This window comes from Sinocyclocheilus rhinocerous, unplaced genomic scaffold (genome assembly GCF_001515625.1).
Source record: "Sinocyclocheilus rhinocerous isolate Xijiao unplaced genomic scaffold, SAMN03320098_v1.1 scaffold249, whole genome shotgun sequence".
Classification (NCBI taxonomy): Eukaryota; Metazoa; Chordata; class Actinopteri; order Cypriniformes; family Cyprinidae; genus Sinocyclocheilus; species Sinocyclocheilus rhinocerous.
In genome coordinates this window covers 755,058-773,505 of record NW_015666483.1, presented here as the reverse complement: position 1 = coordinate 773,505, position 18,448 = coordinate 755,058, and the positions used below count along the sequence as shown (strand labels likewise).

Here is an 18,448-nt window from a genome sequence, read left to right as displayed (position 1 = left end):
TTTACATGCGTTTAGGTTAAGTACGTGCGTCACACAACGGCTAAGTTCACAGTAGTTCCACAGGAACTGTTATCATTTACATGTGTGGAGCGTCTCAAACTCCATCTCTGCGTGTTGTTGTGAGTTTGGTTTATTATAACGTTCATCTGGGAATGCAACATGTGCCATTTCATCAGATTTGTAAGTTAAATCATTTATAAATCTACGCAAACACAGGAGAATACACATTGCGGTTTTAAAATAAAAGCTCAAACACTCACTCTGAGTTTACATGTTTTGATATCCACATATTCATTTAATTACAGTGGCTATAGCATTTCTGTCCTAAAGCAATGGCCAATATTAAAGATTAAGTGGACATTTGAATGAAATGGTGCTTGGTCAATATTAAACAAGGATTAGATCGCACAGTAATGTGTAAAAATAATCATCAGGCTGTTGGCGCCCCCTGCAGGCCTTTGTTGTAATGCATAATGTACAAAAAGTATTATAATTATAGGGCACTATGAAATCCGTTTTATTTCCAAATAAATTTTTTTCCATTTAAATTTTTCTATACTCTTTTTTAATGTTTTAAACATTAAACATCTGTTTTAAAATTGTATTAATCAAAAAGCCTGTCTAATTAATTGAGTTTTACAGTTTTATCTTTACCAAATTCTGTTTTCCATTATTTTCTGGATTCCATTTTAATGGTTCCATTAAACTTTTAATAATCAAAAGCATCTCCAATTAATTGATTTTATACAAAAAAAAAAAAAAAAAAGTTTTTTTTTTCAGAAATCCTGCACATTTACATTTTCCTCCTAAATAAATTCTGGTAAATAATATTTCTGGTAAATACTCCTTTAAAAAGTGTTTTTTGATTATAATTTTATTATTAGTAGACTAGAACACGTGGATATGTTGTCATTCTTACACTATAATACTGAACTTTGATTTCAGTGATTTGGACTATGAGATGGACACTTGCTTCTTGCACTTTATGTTGCACTTTACTTTTTTACTTTTGGATTTCATTTGGTTTAATGAAATATAGTTTAATAAAATATTCTTAAGTAAAATTGTAGATTTTTTGTGTGGGAAATTAATCGTTTAGATTAATCGATTAATCTATAAATTAGTCTATAGATTAATCTAAATAAAAATAGTCGTTTGTGGCAGCCCTAACCCCTACCCCTCCGTTTTGCGTTTTCACGTGAAGGGGTAGGGGTGTCTCGAATCTCTTTTGGTTGGAGGTGTAGGGGTAGGGGGAAGGGCGAGATACCCCTTCAAACGAAGATTTTTCGGGACCACAATTCAAAAGAAGGGGTATGAGAATTATCTCAGCATAAACCGGCTACAGCGGCAACATGGCTGCCCGAGCGAACAAAAAGAGCAATAAATGTAATAATTTTTTGCCATTAATAAAGATTTTAATGAAAAGTAATCATTTGTTTTATGTTACATTCAATCGTGTGTTCATATTTACGGTCATTTTATTCAAAGAAATGTTTGCAAAAAATCGCTGAAGTTTGCTAGCGTTAAATTATTATTGACTGCACGATTGTGCCACAACATATTTATACATGTATGATCAGGGTGATAACCACCGTAGACATTGAGGGGGGCTAGTCCCCCCGATAACTAGAAATCGCTAAACCTTTTTCTCAAATATGGTCAATTTGAAAGAGAGAGATGAAAGTTGCGTGTATGCACGTCTGTACGTCTCTCTTTACAATGAGTGAGCTTACTTCAAAAACAGCGATTTTATCCACTCGTTGCTGGAAAATATAATGTAGCGATTCAGTTTTTTAAACTACGTTATTAATAAAAGTCGCGGGGCAGGGTTGACAAGTTTCTTTGCTCAATGTGTGAGCTGTGTGAATTCCGATATGCGTGCATGTGCGTGTCAGTAAAAGCAGTGCATTAATATAGAACAGTAATTAAAGGCTCTAATGCACACCAGCACACCAGTATAGTTGTGTCTTGTAGAAGCTAGACGACATATGATGATGTGTAACGGTATAGTAGTGGTGTCCCATTTCTTAGGGGAATATTTTCACCCCTACCCCTTGACACTCTGTTTCAAGGGACAAGGGGAAATGGTTGGCATAGGGGTATAAAATAGATTTGGGATTAGGCCTCTACAGCAGGAAGAGGGGGAAGAACACCTGCACACTAATATTTTATTTCATTAAAAGAATCGCCTGCAAAGCCATATACGATTTCAGTATCAAACAGGATACAAAAAGGTTCAGATAGACTTTGGCAGAGCTGTTCAACCAGATGCTGACAACCTCATTTACTAATGGAACAAACAATAATGCCTTGGAGCAAAAACACTGCATATAAATAATAGAAGGATGTGAGGAAATCTCACCTGCCGGCCGAAGAGTCTTTGCAGTAAGCCCTGTTTGGGTGGGGGTGAGGGTTGACCTCTCCAGTCCAGGTCAGGGGGCACAGTGCCATCCAAATTCAAGATGTTAAGTTCTTTAAAGCACTCCGTATCTATCATCTGAATGGATCAATGAAATAACACACTCAGAATTAAAGTCAAACTAATATAGGGAGAAATGGGGCTTGTTGTCACAGGGGCAAGTTGTGACCAGGTCCTAGTATAAACTATAAAGTTCCTAGTAACTACTTTGAAAACCCTCTTAAATTAGCATTTTTATGAATTCTGTCCATTGCTGTGATTGTAAACCAATATCAGAACGATTAAAAACAATTTTGTTATCAGAAATAAAACTGAAAAGTAACATATTAGAGGAAAAACTACATTTATACTTGGATTACTAACTGAAATACAACTAAAACTAAAACTAAAAATGGTGACAACCATTTAGATATATTTGTAAAAAAAAAAAAAAAATCAAAATACAACAAACTTACAAAAACTGAAATAAAAATGAAAACCGAAAACATAAAAATAAAAGTAAATTCAAAATAGTTAAAATTATAAGTAAATAAGTAATATACTTATATTATACACTATATACACTATACACTTAATTATAAACTATAAGTATTTAAATAATATTAAAATAAACTCTACTTAAAATGACAATGTGCGCTTCCGCTATAGTTCGCCGGCATTTTTCTTTCTTTGTTCTGTCGTGGTAGTCCTTCGATGACACATCATACATGCAGGAGTAGTGTTGCCATAGCTCCACGAACCTTTCCTGCATCTCATAACTCCACCTAGCAGCACCATTATCTCTCTTTCGTTTTGCCATGTTTGAAACCGGTGTATGAAAGAGCTTCTGTGCTGCTATTGGTCAACGTCACCAATGTGACAGAACTCGTCGTGGACGACGGAAAAAAAATTAAATATGCTAGTCTTTCTGTCGTGATGCATCGCAGATGCAGAATCGGTTGTCGTCCACTATGACACACTACACGTGCTGAAACGATGGAATCTTGCGTCCCGACGCCCATTATCGTTTACGAATCCCCACGATACCTTACGTCAAGCAAATCGTGGCAAAATCGTGTAGTCTGAACCGGGCATTATTCATATTAAAACTAATTTATAATGTTAAGTTAGATATACATTTACCTCACATTCTAATATCTTGAAACTATGAATGAAATGTAACTGACACAAAATTACTGTTTTATTGTTTCGGTTTTTTAAACCTTTGAGCTAGTAATTTTAATCACATTGTCATAAGCCGATCTACCGATAAAACAACAGACTTTTCTCTAGTGACGTATGCCGGGCTTCTCTAATCATTTAGTCTGCTTAACCTTACAATCCTGAAATTCTTACGATTAACTGCAATTTTGCATTCAGATTTACTTTACAATATGGATGAAAAGATCTGCCACTACTTTAATTCATCCATTTTCAAGCAACTCCACAACAGCTATACACATTTAAGGCCAGTTTTACTAAACTGGGCAAATTAGTGTTAGAGCGCAATTCCATAAAAGCACTGATGGGAGGGGAAAATTCTGCGGGTGATTTACTAACAATGCGCACAGATCATTTCCATAATGACTAGCGCAATCTACCAAGAGCAGCGCAGATTACCGCCTGCTTTAAGACATGCTTTTTTGGGGCGTTAAATAATGGCGCAAATACCAGTAATTTGACAAGCGCAAACGTTAGTAAATCGCATTGCGTGATTCATTTTAATACTCTCCTCCCATAAATTTTGCATCTGAAAGGGAAACTCCTACAAATGCATATTCAATAAGGTCAGGCGCAAAAATAACTGTTCACGCCTTTTCAGTGCTAATTCTTCACTGCGCATCTTTAGTAAATCCTGACAGTACTATTTTAACGCCAAAAGACGGTTTGCGCCAGCGCAAGCTGTTATTAAATCTGGCCCTTAGACAGTAGTCTTTCAGCCATTGTGTTGCTTCTCATGCCGATTTCTATGTTCCTGTTCATTTTATTTCGCAAGAATGCATCTTATGTAAAGTTAAGAAACACATCAGATCAGGGTCGGGTTAACCTAAAACCAGACCAATTATACAAGGCAGTTAATTTCATAATGGCAATGTTGCATGCATGTCAAGAAAAAAAAAATCACATATTTGCATTGACTGAAGTCTGTTTGCACACATTATCAAAGTCAATGTTATTTTCCGTTTTATTGAATGCTGGTCATAAATCGTCAATCAGGGTTCAGGGTAAAACATTTACTGAGGTTATTCTGGGTAGCGATCTGACCTCATTTTGCCAGGGGATGGGAATGCTTCCAGTGGATACTTTGCTGTAGAAGGAGTCGTCTTTGGGCTCCAGCTCCACCCCTTTCACTGTGGAGAACTGTTCGATGTCCAACACATCCTTACAGTAGATGGCCTGAGGCTGAGACAGACATAAAAGCTTGTGCGTTCATTAAAATAAGAAGCGATGTCTGATTCATGAAGAAATCATTTGCAAGTCACACTCTGAACCGACTTTTGTTATTTTCTTTACACAAATGTGTTTTATCAATAAATGTAAATCCAAGGAAAAGAGTGACTGGTACATTATTCAAAATTTCTATGTTCCAAGAAAAAAATACGTTTGAATGGGTTTGGAACAACATGAGGCAGACTTATTATTTTTGGGTGAACAAATTATTTAAACAGTGAACAAGCAATAGTAATAACAACAGAAGTTGTGGTTAATATTCCCAATAAAATTAGTTCAAATTAGAGTCTCAGAAGATACTTACATCTGGAATAAAGGGTGCTTCGAGCATGCCTGCTGCAAGTCGCTTGAAGTTGATGGAACGAAAAATAGGGTGGGCTTTCACCTCTGTGGCTCCATCCCCCTGACAGCCAAGCCTCTCATTAGGGTCTTTGGCTAGCAGCTAAGGAAAAAAACGCACACTTGCTGAAATAAATCGTCTTTAACACCTTTTTGGCAACTGTTACGATGTTCAAAATGTTTTTATTTATTTGTTTTAATACCATATTAACATCATAGGCTTTAATACAGAAAAAAAGAAAAAAATACAATTTATAACTAAGCTTCTTACAACAACAACAAATAACAACTATATAAAATCTTTCCTTTCCACACAAAAAATTGTAAATTCCATCATCAAATTCCATTTTTTTTTTCAGAAATACTGATGTATGTGTTTAATTGCTATTAATTATTATTTCGATCAGTAAATTGAATTGAATTAAATAATTGTTTGGATACTAACCATTTTACAGAGTGATTTGGCATCCTCTGAGACCTTGCTGGAATATTCTTCCTCCACCTCTTTCACTAGCCGCTCCACTTCCTCTCGCTTGATTTTTTTCTTGCGCTGCTGAAAGGGTGATTGGCCCTGGATCATCTCATAGAGAAGACAGCCGAGAGCCCACCAGTCTGGACTGAATGTGTAACGCTCATTCTTCACCACCTCTGGGGCTGATGGGGCATAAACATATTTAGGTTACAATGATTGTTCCAGCTGCTGCTAATATTGCTTATATGTTATTAAAGGCAAATACATACCCATGTACCCCACAGTTCCCACCCGTCCTTTGATTGTCTGGCCTTCTGGTACATGCACAGCCAGGCCAAGGTCTGATATACGTATATGACCTGAGGTGAAACATCACAGCTTTGTTAAATTACTTCTTCCATAAGCAAGCTTAAATGATGTCGGTCAGTGGTTAGTTTTACTAATAACTTAAGTTAACCTTTAAAAGCAACTTTTTTGTAATTTCATATGCCAAAATCATATATTGAATTATCTTCTTTTGAAAGATTTCAATTAATGTAAGGGTTCCCACACTTTGATCATTTAATTTATATGATTTTTCCATGATTTCTTCAGTGGTTTGACAACCTGATAATGATTTCTTATTATAATTCTGCTGAAATCAAACTTACAAAAACTATATTAATTTATATTACAAATATTTGTAAAATTCCCTGCTATTTCGAGGTTTCCATGAATGTGGGAACCCTGCAGCATGTCCTGTAATTAATTTGATTCAAATTTATTTTGTTAACAGCCCTAGTTCAATAAATTTACATATACAGCTGACTGTATGTTATAAATGTGGATGTTGAATTTTATGGCTCAAAAACAATATTATGTACTCTACCCCCTCTTGTGGCAAACATAAGTGCTACAGTTTAGAATGTGACATTCCATGTGACACAGCTTTTCTTTAAAGGGATAGTTCACCCAAAAATAAAAATTCTGACATTAATTACACACCCTCATGTCGTTCCAAAATGGGACACAACACAACTGAAATGTTCCCAGGCCCAGAAATGTAGCAAGGACATCTGTAAAATAGTCCATGTGACATAATTTCAGTTGCATTGCTGTCTATGCAGGGTCAGAAAGCTCACGGATTTCATCAAAAATATCTTCATCTGTGTTCCGAAGATGAACGAAGGTCTTACGGGTTTGGAACGTCACGAGGGTGAGTAATTAATAACAGTATTTTCATTTTTGGGTGAACTATCCCTTTAAGATTTTTTTTTTACCATTGTCATACCAATTACCATTACAGTAACCAGTAAATTTCATAAGCAATCACAAAGAAAAGATGCTGCTAACCATGATCGTCCAGCAGTATATTTTCTGGCTTCAAGTCCCTGAAAGAAAGCAGGTCAGTCAACAATCAACAATCAAAATTACACAAAAAATACCATAATTTGAAGTAGCATTTGAATGAAATCAATACTTTTAATTATCAGTATTTTTTTGTTGTTGTTGTTGCAAACAGTCCCTTGTAAACCACAATTCAGTCTGAATCTTTTCACCTGTATACTATCCTCTCACGATGGAGGTCTTCTAACCCGCAGCAGATCTCAGCAGCATAAAACACAGCTCTCTTCTCGTCAAAACCTGCCTCTCCCATGTGGTAGATATGGAACTTCAGGTCCCCTCCATTCATCAGCGTGAGCACCAAACACAGGGCGTCTTTCGTCTCGTATGCATACGCAAGACTCACCTCCATGGGAAAACAGAAAGGTACATTGGTTCAGTTACAAAATAGAATTCCCATATTTGATACAGCCTGTGTGGGAAAGTGTCTAAAAATGGAGGATAAATTAAGAGAAAATCCCGAGAATAACCGCCAAACAAAACAACTCAAAATAGCGTGCTTGAGGTCAGGCCTTTGGATACACAAACCCCAAATACAAAGTTATTATTTCATCAAAATAGGGGTTACTATCAGATGTTAAGGTTTTGAAAGACTGTTGGACATCATCTTTTCAATTTGATATAAACAAAACAATTTTTTCGGTTTCTGTTTTTTAAATAAGGTGTAGGATTCTGAATGTAAACATTAAATAGAAACAACAGTAAAACTATAATCTCTCTACATCAGATCTCCATGCCTTAATTTGTATGAATTTGAAGATCCAGAACGAGCACTCAGATCTCCTGTGATCTCACAGGAAATGACAAAAGCAGGGCCTCTGTGAGCTAATCAGCCCAAAAACAGAAGTCGGAACTACAGCGACTTCACGTTTTTATTTTGTAGAAAACATATGTGTGGAAGAGATAGAAAGATAAGGTTACGCTCCAACAAAACACACGCAAGATCGGGTGAAATAAGCACTGCAGATGCTTACAACAAACCGACTGTTGACTTTCTCCAGAATCTGCTTCTCATTCAGCGCCATGGACTCTCCTTTCCTCTTTTTGATGGCACGGGGGGAGATTGGGGGGGGGGGGCATTTATTCGTAACTTTCTTACATGAAATTCTAATTTATGTAAATTGTCATACAAATGTGATGAGGCTGTACTAGCCAGTATACAAAGAGATATTTCATGCTTTTTGGGGGGATAGAGGGAAGTGATTTTTGATCAGTTTGATAATTGGTTTTGGTTTGTTGGGATTCATTATCTTGCCTTAAAATTTTGCATTGTGGCATTTTATTATAATTACACTATTATTTTTTATTGAAATTCTTATTTTCAATGTTTTTTTATTACTTAAGGATAAAAAAGTACTATAATTCAATATTTTTTAAAATTAAAAAGGTCATAAAACTAATGCAAAAAATAGCTTATATGACTCTGATATGTTCCCTAAAGGGATTCATCTAAAAGGACTTTCTACAGGGGAGCGGAGAGTAATAAAAAGACTCAATGCGATTAGCTATCTGGTAGGGAAATCAGAATTGGAGACTTGCATTCTCTATATCTGCCAACATTGAATGGCAATGTGTATGATAATCTGAAGGATTTATGCCTGATAGCGTAACAAAAATAAAATATTAGCCTTATGAACCCTGGAGTAGACAGATAGCGTTTGATTTAGTGGCATTCTAGATAATAACTAATAACGCCTCAATATGTTTCTGCCATAAACAGAGCGATGCTTAATCATTTCAGACTCACCTCGCCAAAGCCTCCCTTTCCCAAAACCCTATACTGACGGAATGTGTTTTTTGTGATTGGCTCTCTGTCGAGGAGAGGAAGAGAATAATAAACAAAAGTTACATTTCATAAGAACGAACATGACCTTGTCTTATTTAATTATAACATACTTTTACAGTAGAATAACTTCCTGTTGCCTTCACAAGAAGCTTATATCTCAAGAGACACTGACGCACAATGTTAAAACGCATGGCTTTAATCTAATTAAGACCCTTTTTTATGTATTCAGTAGATGGCTAGTGTACTAGGCCTCTTAATGTGTACATGAGAGTGAAAGTATTTGTTCTGGCATATCATATTCTCCTCTGTAAAAGGTCTGGATGGGAATTGTCCAGGCCTGGCTTAGACTTTCAGTCAGAGGACATTTTTATGACTAAAAGTAAATAAATAGCAAGTTCAGAGTTCACATCTGGTTTGTATAAGCTTAGCTTCATAAATAAATCATTGCACCCAAAGGAATAATTAGACTCGGCGGTGAAAAAACCCTTCTTAGCTACATATAATTTCTGTCATTTAACATGCATATGAGAGTTCAGAACTACAGAAAATCCCCGAGTTTGTACATTATAAACAAAACCAAAAAGTTCAAAAAAGCGTTCAGGCGCTGTTTATACCTCTCAAGCCATTTCCACTGTAAGAAGCGACTGTAGTACATACTATCGAGGTAGTCTGCGAAGGGGGCCATGCTCAAGAAGTCATGGATCAGTCTACAAGAAAGAAAACATTGAGATAAAGTGTTACTAGATTGCACAGTGAAAAAATCTGACTCTCACATCCTGATTTAATTAATTGATTTGCATGAAAATGCTCAATTTCATTTCACTCAGAAAAATGTTGCTCTGATGCCATGTATTTGTCAGACAGTGTAGGAGTATCTACTAGTGCTATCTAATGGGATAATAAGAGTGTTTCCTGTCTAAAAGACTCACTTGGTGCACTCCATGAAGAGCTCTTTACATGCCTCCTGTTGCAAGCTTTCTGCACACTTAGTCACCATCTCCTCTGTTACCTCAGGGACATAGTCCTCTGACTGCAAATGGAAGAATTTGAACATGAAAATATCCTTTAAAAACAAATAAATGCTTACATGCTCATGAATTATGCTATGAACAAAGCAAAAAGGAAATAAAAAAACAACTGCATTTAAATTATGATATACGACACATTACATAGTTATCTTTTAGGGATGCTCATATTGAACGTTTAACCGTTAACCGACAGTAAGAATTTTAACCGATGAATACTAATCAGTTAAACGGTTTAAAAGGATTTTTTTCTACCAATTTTTTTTTTTTTTTTTTTACGTTTGCTGCATAGTGAAAGAAAACATAATGCTATAGAAGTTATTTGTTTACTCACGGGTGCGTGCCTAGGCTATACGGACATATTTCGCTGAGCAAGCACCTGCTTCACCTTCACTTAGTTAACTGATGTAGGCTAGTATACGCAACACAATGGCAAGTGGCAATACTGGATAAATGGTTATCAGAGAGTAAATCTGTCAGTGTATTCAAATTCAGAATGGATTATTATAGCCTAGAAAGTGCGCAATAGGCGCTCCCCTTATTATCACTAGAAAGCTGTCACTCATCTTATTGTAGTTCATCGCGATCTCACATAGTTAATAAAAAGTAATAAAAGGACCTTTACACTGCGCAGTTAATCTCTTATTTACATCATGTCTACACTTTCTTTGTTTTAATGAGAGAGTTCGCGAACGTGTCAGCAGAACTGAGGAACAACTGGCATTTTGGATGGTGAAAGGATTGAAACTTAACCTCCTCTGATTGGCCACAGAGCGTTAGTGAAATCAACAGATATGTCTGTGATTGGCTATATTGCTCAACACTGCAAAATCGCGCTGTGAATAGAAACATATGACCAGTGGATGAAAAGTCCCGAACCGCAAATTGACGGGATTTTTGTGATGGTGTTTACTTAAACTTATTAAGTTGGCTTGAAAAAGCCAACTTACTGAAATCCTATTTAAACTTATTATTATTAAGTTGGCTTGAGATAGCCAACTTACTGAAATCCTATTTAAACGTATTCTTCTTCTTCTTACTAAAAACGTTGACTCTAAAGGCCAATGCACAATGCACAGACAAACACCAACAAACTAGTCTGTTGGAGTTTGTTGGATCAGTGTGTTACCCCTGTCGGCGTCTGTAGGTGTTGGTTGGAGTTTGTTTTCACCTGACTGAACATGCTTAATCGGCTTTTGTTGGGTTGTGGAATGTCTGAGCAGTGTGAAATGATTTTCCAACAAACTACAACAAACTCTGACGTAATCTGACGTGACCACGAACCGTTGCCATGACGATGCGCATATTTCACTTAAAGCGTGCTTCACCCACAGCCTCTTTCGTTTTATTCGCCATCTTTTCAGGCGAAGAATGACACGGAAAGAATGCTAGAATCATGCTAGCAAACATGGTAATAACTTGCTAATCATGCTACAATCATGCTAGTAACTTGTTAATCATGCTAACACCATGCTAATAACATGCTAATCATGCTAACAAATTGCTAGTAACATGCTAATCATGTTAGAAACATGCTAGTAGCTTGCTAATCATGCTAACAAAATACTAACACCATGATAGTAACATACTGATCATGCTAGAATCATGATAGCAACATGTTAGTAACTTGCTAATGATGCTAACAACATGCTAGTAACATGCTAATCATGATAGAAACATGCTAGCATCTTGCTAATTATGCTAACAAACATACTAGTAGCATGCTAATCATGCTAGCAACATGCTAATCAGGCTAGAAACATGCTAGTCACTTGCTAGGCATGTTAGCAAACATGTTAGTCACTTGTTAATCATGCTAACAACATGCTACTTACTTGTTAATCATGCTAGCAACATGCTAGTAGCATGCTAATCATGCTAGCAACATGCTATTTACTTGCTAATCCTAAGCACCTGCAGAGCAACAGCCTAGCACCCACCCCAAGTACCCTAGCAACCACATAGGAAGACCTTAGCAACCACCCCAGGTACCCTAGCAACCCACCCGGGTACCTTATCAACCGCATAACTACACCCTAGCAACCACCCCTGGTACCCTAGCAACCGCCTTAGCAACCACCTCATGTACCCTAGCAACCGCAAAGCAACACTCTAGCAACCACCCCAGTTAGCCTAGCAACCGTCAAAGCAACCACCTAGAATACCATAGCAACCACTCTGAGGTCCTTAGCATCTATCTATCTATCTGTCTATCTATATATCTATCTCTGACAGACAGACTGTATTGCCTTCAAAACATTCAAACTTCAAGCTTTTAAAACTACTTTAAACTTCAAACTATTTCAGACTGAAAACCATCAAATTTAAAACTTTTTAATGCTTTTAAACTTTTTCAAACTTTCTGGTCTGGCTTTCTCAAGCCAACTTAAAAGTTTGTCTTGACAAACTTTTTTATCTAGTTCTAATTTGATCAGTTAACGGTTAATGTTCGGTTAACATTACAACCGTTCGGTTGTCGGTCAGGAAAATTAACTGAAATGAGCATCCCTATTATCTTTACAACAAACTCTAAAATGACCAGCTGATTTAGGTCTTTCATGTGCTTCTCATCTCAGTACCTTCTGATTGAGGTACTTGTCTAAGAGCTCCTGTCCACACTCCTTCCTCTTCTCATCTGGCGTTACTTCATACTCCGCCTGAAATGATGGAGAACAATTAGCTGTAATATTTGTGATTTCTACATTTTTCATTATTTATAAACTTATGATGACTTTACATTATTATCATTCAGTAAAGGTTCAATTTCAGTTCAGCTTTGTTTTTAGTTTACAGAGTGCTCTATGTCCTATCTGTAACTGCAGGCATTGAAAACAAAACAAAACAAAACAAACAAACAAAAAAACAGCCATATTGCACATTTCACAGTCAATCCAAAATCATGACAAAGCTGTATGGATGACTGGATTTCAAACCATTTAGTTTAATATAATTTTATAACTTCTTAATGTTCTGAAAAATACAATGATCAATCAAAAGCAACAAAAGCAAATGAAATCACTAGCAAAACTACACAACAAAACTACATTTTTCACTGTATCACAAACATTATGTTACATAACCTATATGAGGGGACATTTCTACAAAGCCTTATTTTCTGATCTGCAACACTGAAGGCTTTACCGCCTGACTAAAATGCATACCAATCAATTACTTGTCTTGATCATTGTCATGAAAAACATACAAATATTGAAGGAGGGACCAGATTTTGACTTGGGCCAGCAAGCAACCACTGTAGCAATCACATATCAATGTGCTGGCAACCACCCACGACACCCTAGAACTGTGGCAGAGGCATGCACCAGTCATATTTGCTTTAGAATATGTGTACAATCTGGTTTTACATACACATTATTTATAAAACTTCAAAAAGTAGTGGTTCAGTGGCTTCTCCACTGAACATGCAACATCAAGGTCTTTAAAGGTGGAGCAAACACCAGCAAGTTTTTTCACGTGGGCGTGCGCATGTACGTGTAAGACGATATGCACGTTGTGATGTTTATGTTCTAGCTTGCAGGAACAGAGTAAGCGGTAGTCTGCATTCCATATCTGAAACGGCATGTCACGTCAAAATATTTACAAATAGAAGATTTGCCTTAAAATGCAGGATTTTGAACGACAGAACTGACCTCAAATTAGTTCGAGATGATTTTTTGTTTGAATGTGATTTTATCACCAAGGCCACTGTATCAAGCTTTTAAGTTATGGGTGTGGACAAGAAATTCAGACATTTCTTATAAGTTGGACTTGCTAGTGGGCATTCACTTGAGGTGTATCATTTTCAAACATGCAACTGGCTGTGGTCTCAGTTATTTGAAAAACATACAAATATTGAAGGAGGGACCAGATTTTGACTTGGGCCAGCAAGCAACCACTGTAGCAATCACATATCAATGTGCTGGCAACCACCCACGACACCCTAGAACTGTGGCAGAGGCATGCACCAGTCATATTTGCTTTAGAATATGTGTACAATCTGGTTTTACATTCACATTATTTATAAAACTTCAAAAAGTAGTGGTTCAGTGGCTTCTCCACTGAACATGCAACATCAAGGTCTTTAAAGGTGGAGCAAACACCAGCAAGTTTTTTCACGTGGGCGTGCGCATGTACGTGTAAGACGATATGCACGTTGTGATGTTTATGTTCTAGCTTGCAGGAACAGAGTAAGCGGTAGTCTGCATTCCATATCTGAAACGGCATGTCACGTCAAAATATTTACAAATAGAAGATTTGCCTTAAAATGCAGGATTTTGAACGACAGAACTGACCTCAAATTAGTTCGAGATGATTTTTTGTTTGAATGTGATTTTATCACCAAGGCCACTGTGTCAAGCTTTTAAGTTATGGGTGTGGACAAGAAATTCAGACATTCAGACAAGTTGGACTTGCTAGTGGGCATTCACTTGAGGTGTTGGGTTACCCAACTTCTGAAAAGGGTGAAGGCAGAGAAAAAAAAAAGAGGCGGGCAATACTTTTATAAACTGTATTAGAGGCCAAATGAATGTCAGAAGAAATCTATGACATGGGTGTGGACAAGAAATTCAGACATTCAGACAAGTTGGACTTGCTAGTGGGCATTCACTTGAGGTGTTGGGTTACCCAACTTCTGAAAAGGGTGAAGGCAGAGAAAAAAAAAGAGGCAGGCAATACTTTTATAAACTGTATTAGAGGCCAAATGAATGTCAGAAGAAATCTATGATTGCTTTGATTCAAAAGACATTTGCTCTGTTAAAAATCTTTATGAGTGACTACTGTCTACATAGGCAGCAGCCTTCTAAGGCAGCAGACTAACAGAAAAGGAAGCTCATGATTGTTGGAACTGAACTCTGTTACAGGGCTCAATAATAATAAAGGCCAGTTTGAGAGTCCACTTAACCGAAAGTTCACTTTCTTTATTAGGTCAGTGCTATTGCTTACATCCTGCATTTTACAGCTGGTTGACTATGTACATGCATTTTATGCCTTGAAAGCTTTAACATTTAGTTTTCTGTGATATTTAATTTCATTTAATGGACTACCATTTAAGAACCACTGATTTAGAGTGACATAATGCCGATATACAAGACAATTTAGGTAATTTGCAGCGACTGAGATTTAAACAAAATTGCTGAAATGAAATAGCATATTTTACACATTATTAAATTTTCACTTTCTTCATTGGGTCAGCACTATACCTTATAATTTTGACTATGTGTGCATTTTTTGTGCCTTACAACCGGAAACATTTGGTTTTCTGTGATATTTGGTTATGAATTCTGCTGGTCAACTTTTAAATTTTACTAGCTTCGCCCATTCACACCAAGAATGATAAGCATTAGGGGTGTAACGATACACGTATTCGTATTGAACTGTTCGGTACGAGGCATTACAAACCGAATGATTCGTTGTACTAATCCTTTTACATTAATTGTAAAATTACAATTAATTTGCCCCGCAATATTACCGCATAACTACAGGATAACAAAAGATTAGGCTATTTACTCCTCAATTACCATGTTGTAAAAAAAGGTAATTTAAAACAGGTCTATTATACAATGAATAGGCCTATAATCAAAATATTAACACTGCAGTCATTAATAAAAATCAATGAAATAAAAAGCTTTAGCCTATTTCAAGCACTGACTTTCAAAAACAACCTGTTTAAAACGAAATACGTTTCTTCTCATTTTTTTTCACTATGTACGGGCCACAAGAGAAATATTAAGGGACTAAATTAAAACAGTTAGCTATATACCGTTATAAGCATATGTTGAAGTAGATTCGTCTCTCATCGTCTCTTAGAGAATATGCGGCGTCAGATGCCGAAAGCTCCATCATTAGGCTACGTTCACACTTGGCGTCTTTTTTGACAAGAAAAAGTTGACAAGGGTGTTTTTTTTGTGAAAAAAAAAACCTGGCAGCGTTCTGTTACAAATAGCAGCCGAGGGCGTCTTTTGTTGCTATAGCAACAGCTGCAACAGTAGCCTAGCGCTGTGTGGTGCAAAAATGTCGAGAAAGAGGAAATTGGCTCTTGCGTTGGCTTTTGAAGTTAACGGGGAATAGAATGTCGGTTTACAATGACGTTTGTGGGTGCATGACATTATACGGGGAAGGAACCAGTATGGTGCTTACAACAATTTAGTCCAGGAGCTCCGGTTGGATGATGCACGGTTTGCGGCATATTTTAGACTAAACAATAAAAAAATATTATACTAAATATTTTGTGCTCATATCATATAACTCCTACGATAAACTAGTACGATCAGTTTATCTACTGGCACCTTGTCCATTTTATCTTGTTCTTGTTGTTATGGAAATGACAGGTCTCGCCACTCGCTTGTCATTGGTCAGCTGTCAAAAAGGCGCTTGATGTAGGGCGTTTTTTTCAGAAAAGTTAAACTTTTTTCAACTTGAAAAAGACAGAAAAAGACGCAGGCGGTGGCGTTTAAAAAACCGCTCAGGACACGGTTTACTCCATAGGATTATAATGTAAAACAGACGCTGGCAGCTTAAAAAAAGACGCCAAATGTGAACATAGCCTTACTCTGTCATTCCGTTTTTACTTTCACTTTCTGCATAGTTGTAGTAGATTCGTCTATCGTCGTCTCTGAGAGAATATGCGGCGTCAGATGCCGAAAGCTCCGTCATTACTCCGTCATTACTCCGTCATTACTCCGTCATTCCGTTTTTATTTTCACATTCTGCACAGTGAATTGACTGAGATTAAGACGTTCGCCGCATAAATCTTGCGCAAATGTTGCACGTTGCTTATGTGATGTCCATTGGCTCACCTTCATGGTTTAAAACAGAAATATTTCCAACATTGTGAAGTAAGCAATTACCCCCCCCCCATCGAAAACGTACCGAACCGTGATACCAGTGTCGTATCGAACTAAACCGTGAATTTTGCTAACCGTTACACCCCTAATAAGCATATAAATATCTGTAACAATATCTTTGTTAGCATCCACACTTACAGACGATAACGTTCTGTTTATTACAAAAAGCTTGCTTCAGTTATGGCATCTGTTGCTTAAAATGAACAAGTTCTTTCATGTCAGGTGGATTCTGAGTGACTGTCAATGTTTTTATCATTCATCAGCTGGAAAAAATAAATGTTCTAAAAGTGATTCCAACAATGTTGTTCCTCTCCTGTCCTTATCATTATATCTGTAGTGTGGACTTCCCTATTCTCATAGAATAAAAATTATTATTAAAGTTATAGTTATCGCCCTTGTTGTGAACAGCATTTAAAGGCTTCCAAAGCCAGAGCTGTTCCATTCAATTAATAACTTTTTAAATCTAAGTTTTAAAATCCTTCATAAGTCTAAATAAGCGCACCTAAACACCACAATGACCTCACAGTATGTTATGGGTAGCAAAGTGTTAAGGTAATTCCTATAGAACTATTTGCTCTAGAACTACCCTCAACTTGCTAGTTTCACTGTATCCAAGGCGGGTTGTTCGTAAAGAGAAGAAACAAACATGTTTTGCCTTTAAAGTGAAGAACAATTAGTGGTCTGCTTCTCACCACAGCATCCAAAAATTTGACACAGCGCCTCAACTCCGGCCTGGTGTCGCAGAACTGCCGGAATAGCAAGCATCCGATTGGCTGCCTCTCACAAAGGCTGTTGTAGTCTTTCTCTGTGGAAATACAGTAACATGAAACAGAGTGACTAAGGGCTTTGGAAAGTTGGAGTTAAGCACACACAAACACACACACACACACAAATGAGCAAATATCTATCAATTCAGTCAATGAATACAATAAAAATCAATAGCACTTTCCTCTCTTCTCGCTTTGGAAAGGAAACTGAAGAGACAAAACCATTAGTTGACCACAACGAAATGGACAATACCATCGACAACATCCTAAAAATATTAAAGGCACACCCCAGGATTGGTAAAGCTTTTCCTTTTAAGCCAAATTCAAAGAAAATGCACAGTAATTGCGTACAGATTAGTGGGCAACCCGAGTTTTGCAATGGCAGATACTGATATCTAGAACAGCAGATTTGCTTGAGATTCACTGAACATGACGTCGTGACCCAGCACAGTACCAAAACTGTTAAGCATAAACTAAGTAAACAAAAATGTCCATAAATATTAAACACTGAAATGTATTCATAAAGTACACAGGCTCAGCAATATGCAGAAATGATTGAGAACTGAGAAACAATTGAGCAGTCAGCATTGAGAATATGCTCAGTGTGCCAAAGTTTTATTATTTGCATAAATATTTATTTAATTTTAATTTAAATAAAAAATTATTTTACTTTCATTTAATTAGAAATTTAATAGAAAATTTCATTTAATTTACGAAATAAAATAAAATTAAATAGTAATAATAATAAATATATACAATTTAAATTGACCACCACTTAAAAGTGCAGTAGGAGATCTTGGAAAATGCTAACTTTAGCCTGATAGCACTGAAAGCGAACATCCCACCCTCTCTGCAATCGCCGTCCAAAGCCACGCCCCCTGAACACATATACGCTCACAGACCTGAATACCAGAGACAACATTACTATAATAGGCTACATCAGCCATTCTCAATTCCAGCCCATGTTCCGAAGTGAAGTAAACTTCAA

General features: G+C 36.7%; 1 pseudogene; it reads right to left on the bottom strand.

Annotated features, from left to right (window-relative positions):
- The window catches only part of LOC107732325 (G protein-coupled receptor kinase 6-like), a 50,737-nt pseudogene that overhangs the window by 2,187 nt on the left and 30,102 nt on the right, over positions 1-18,448 (bottom strand).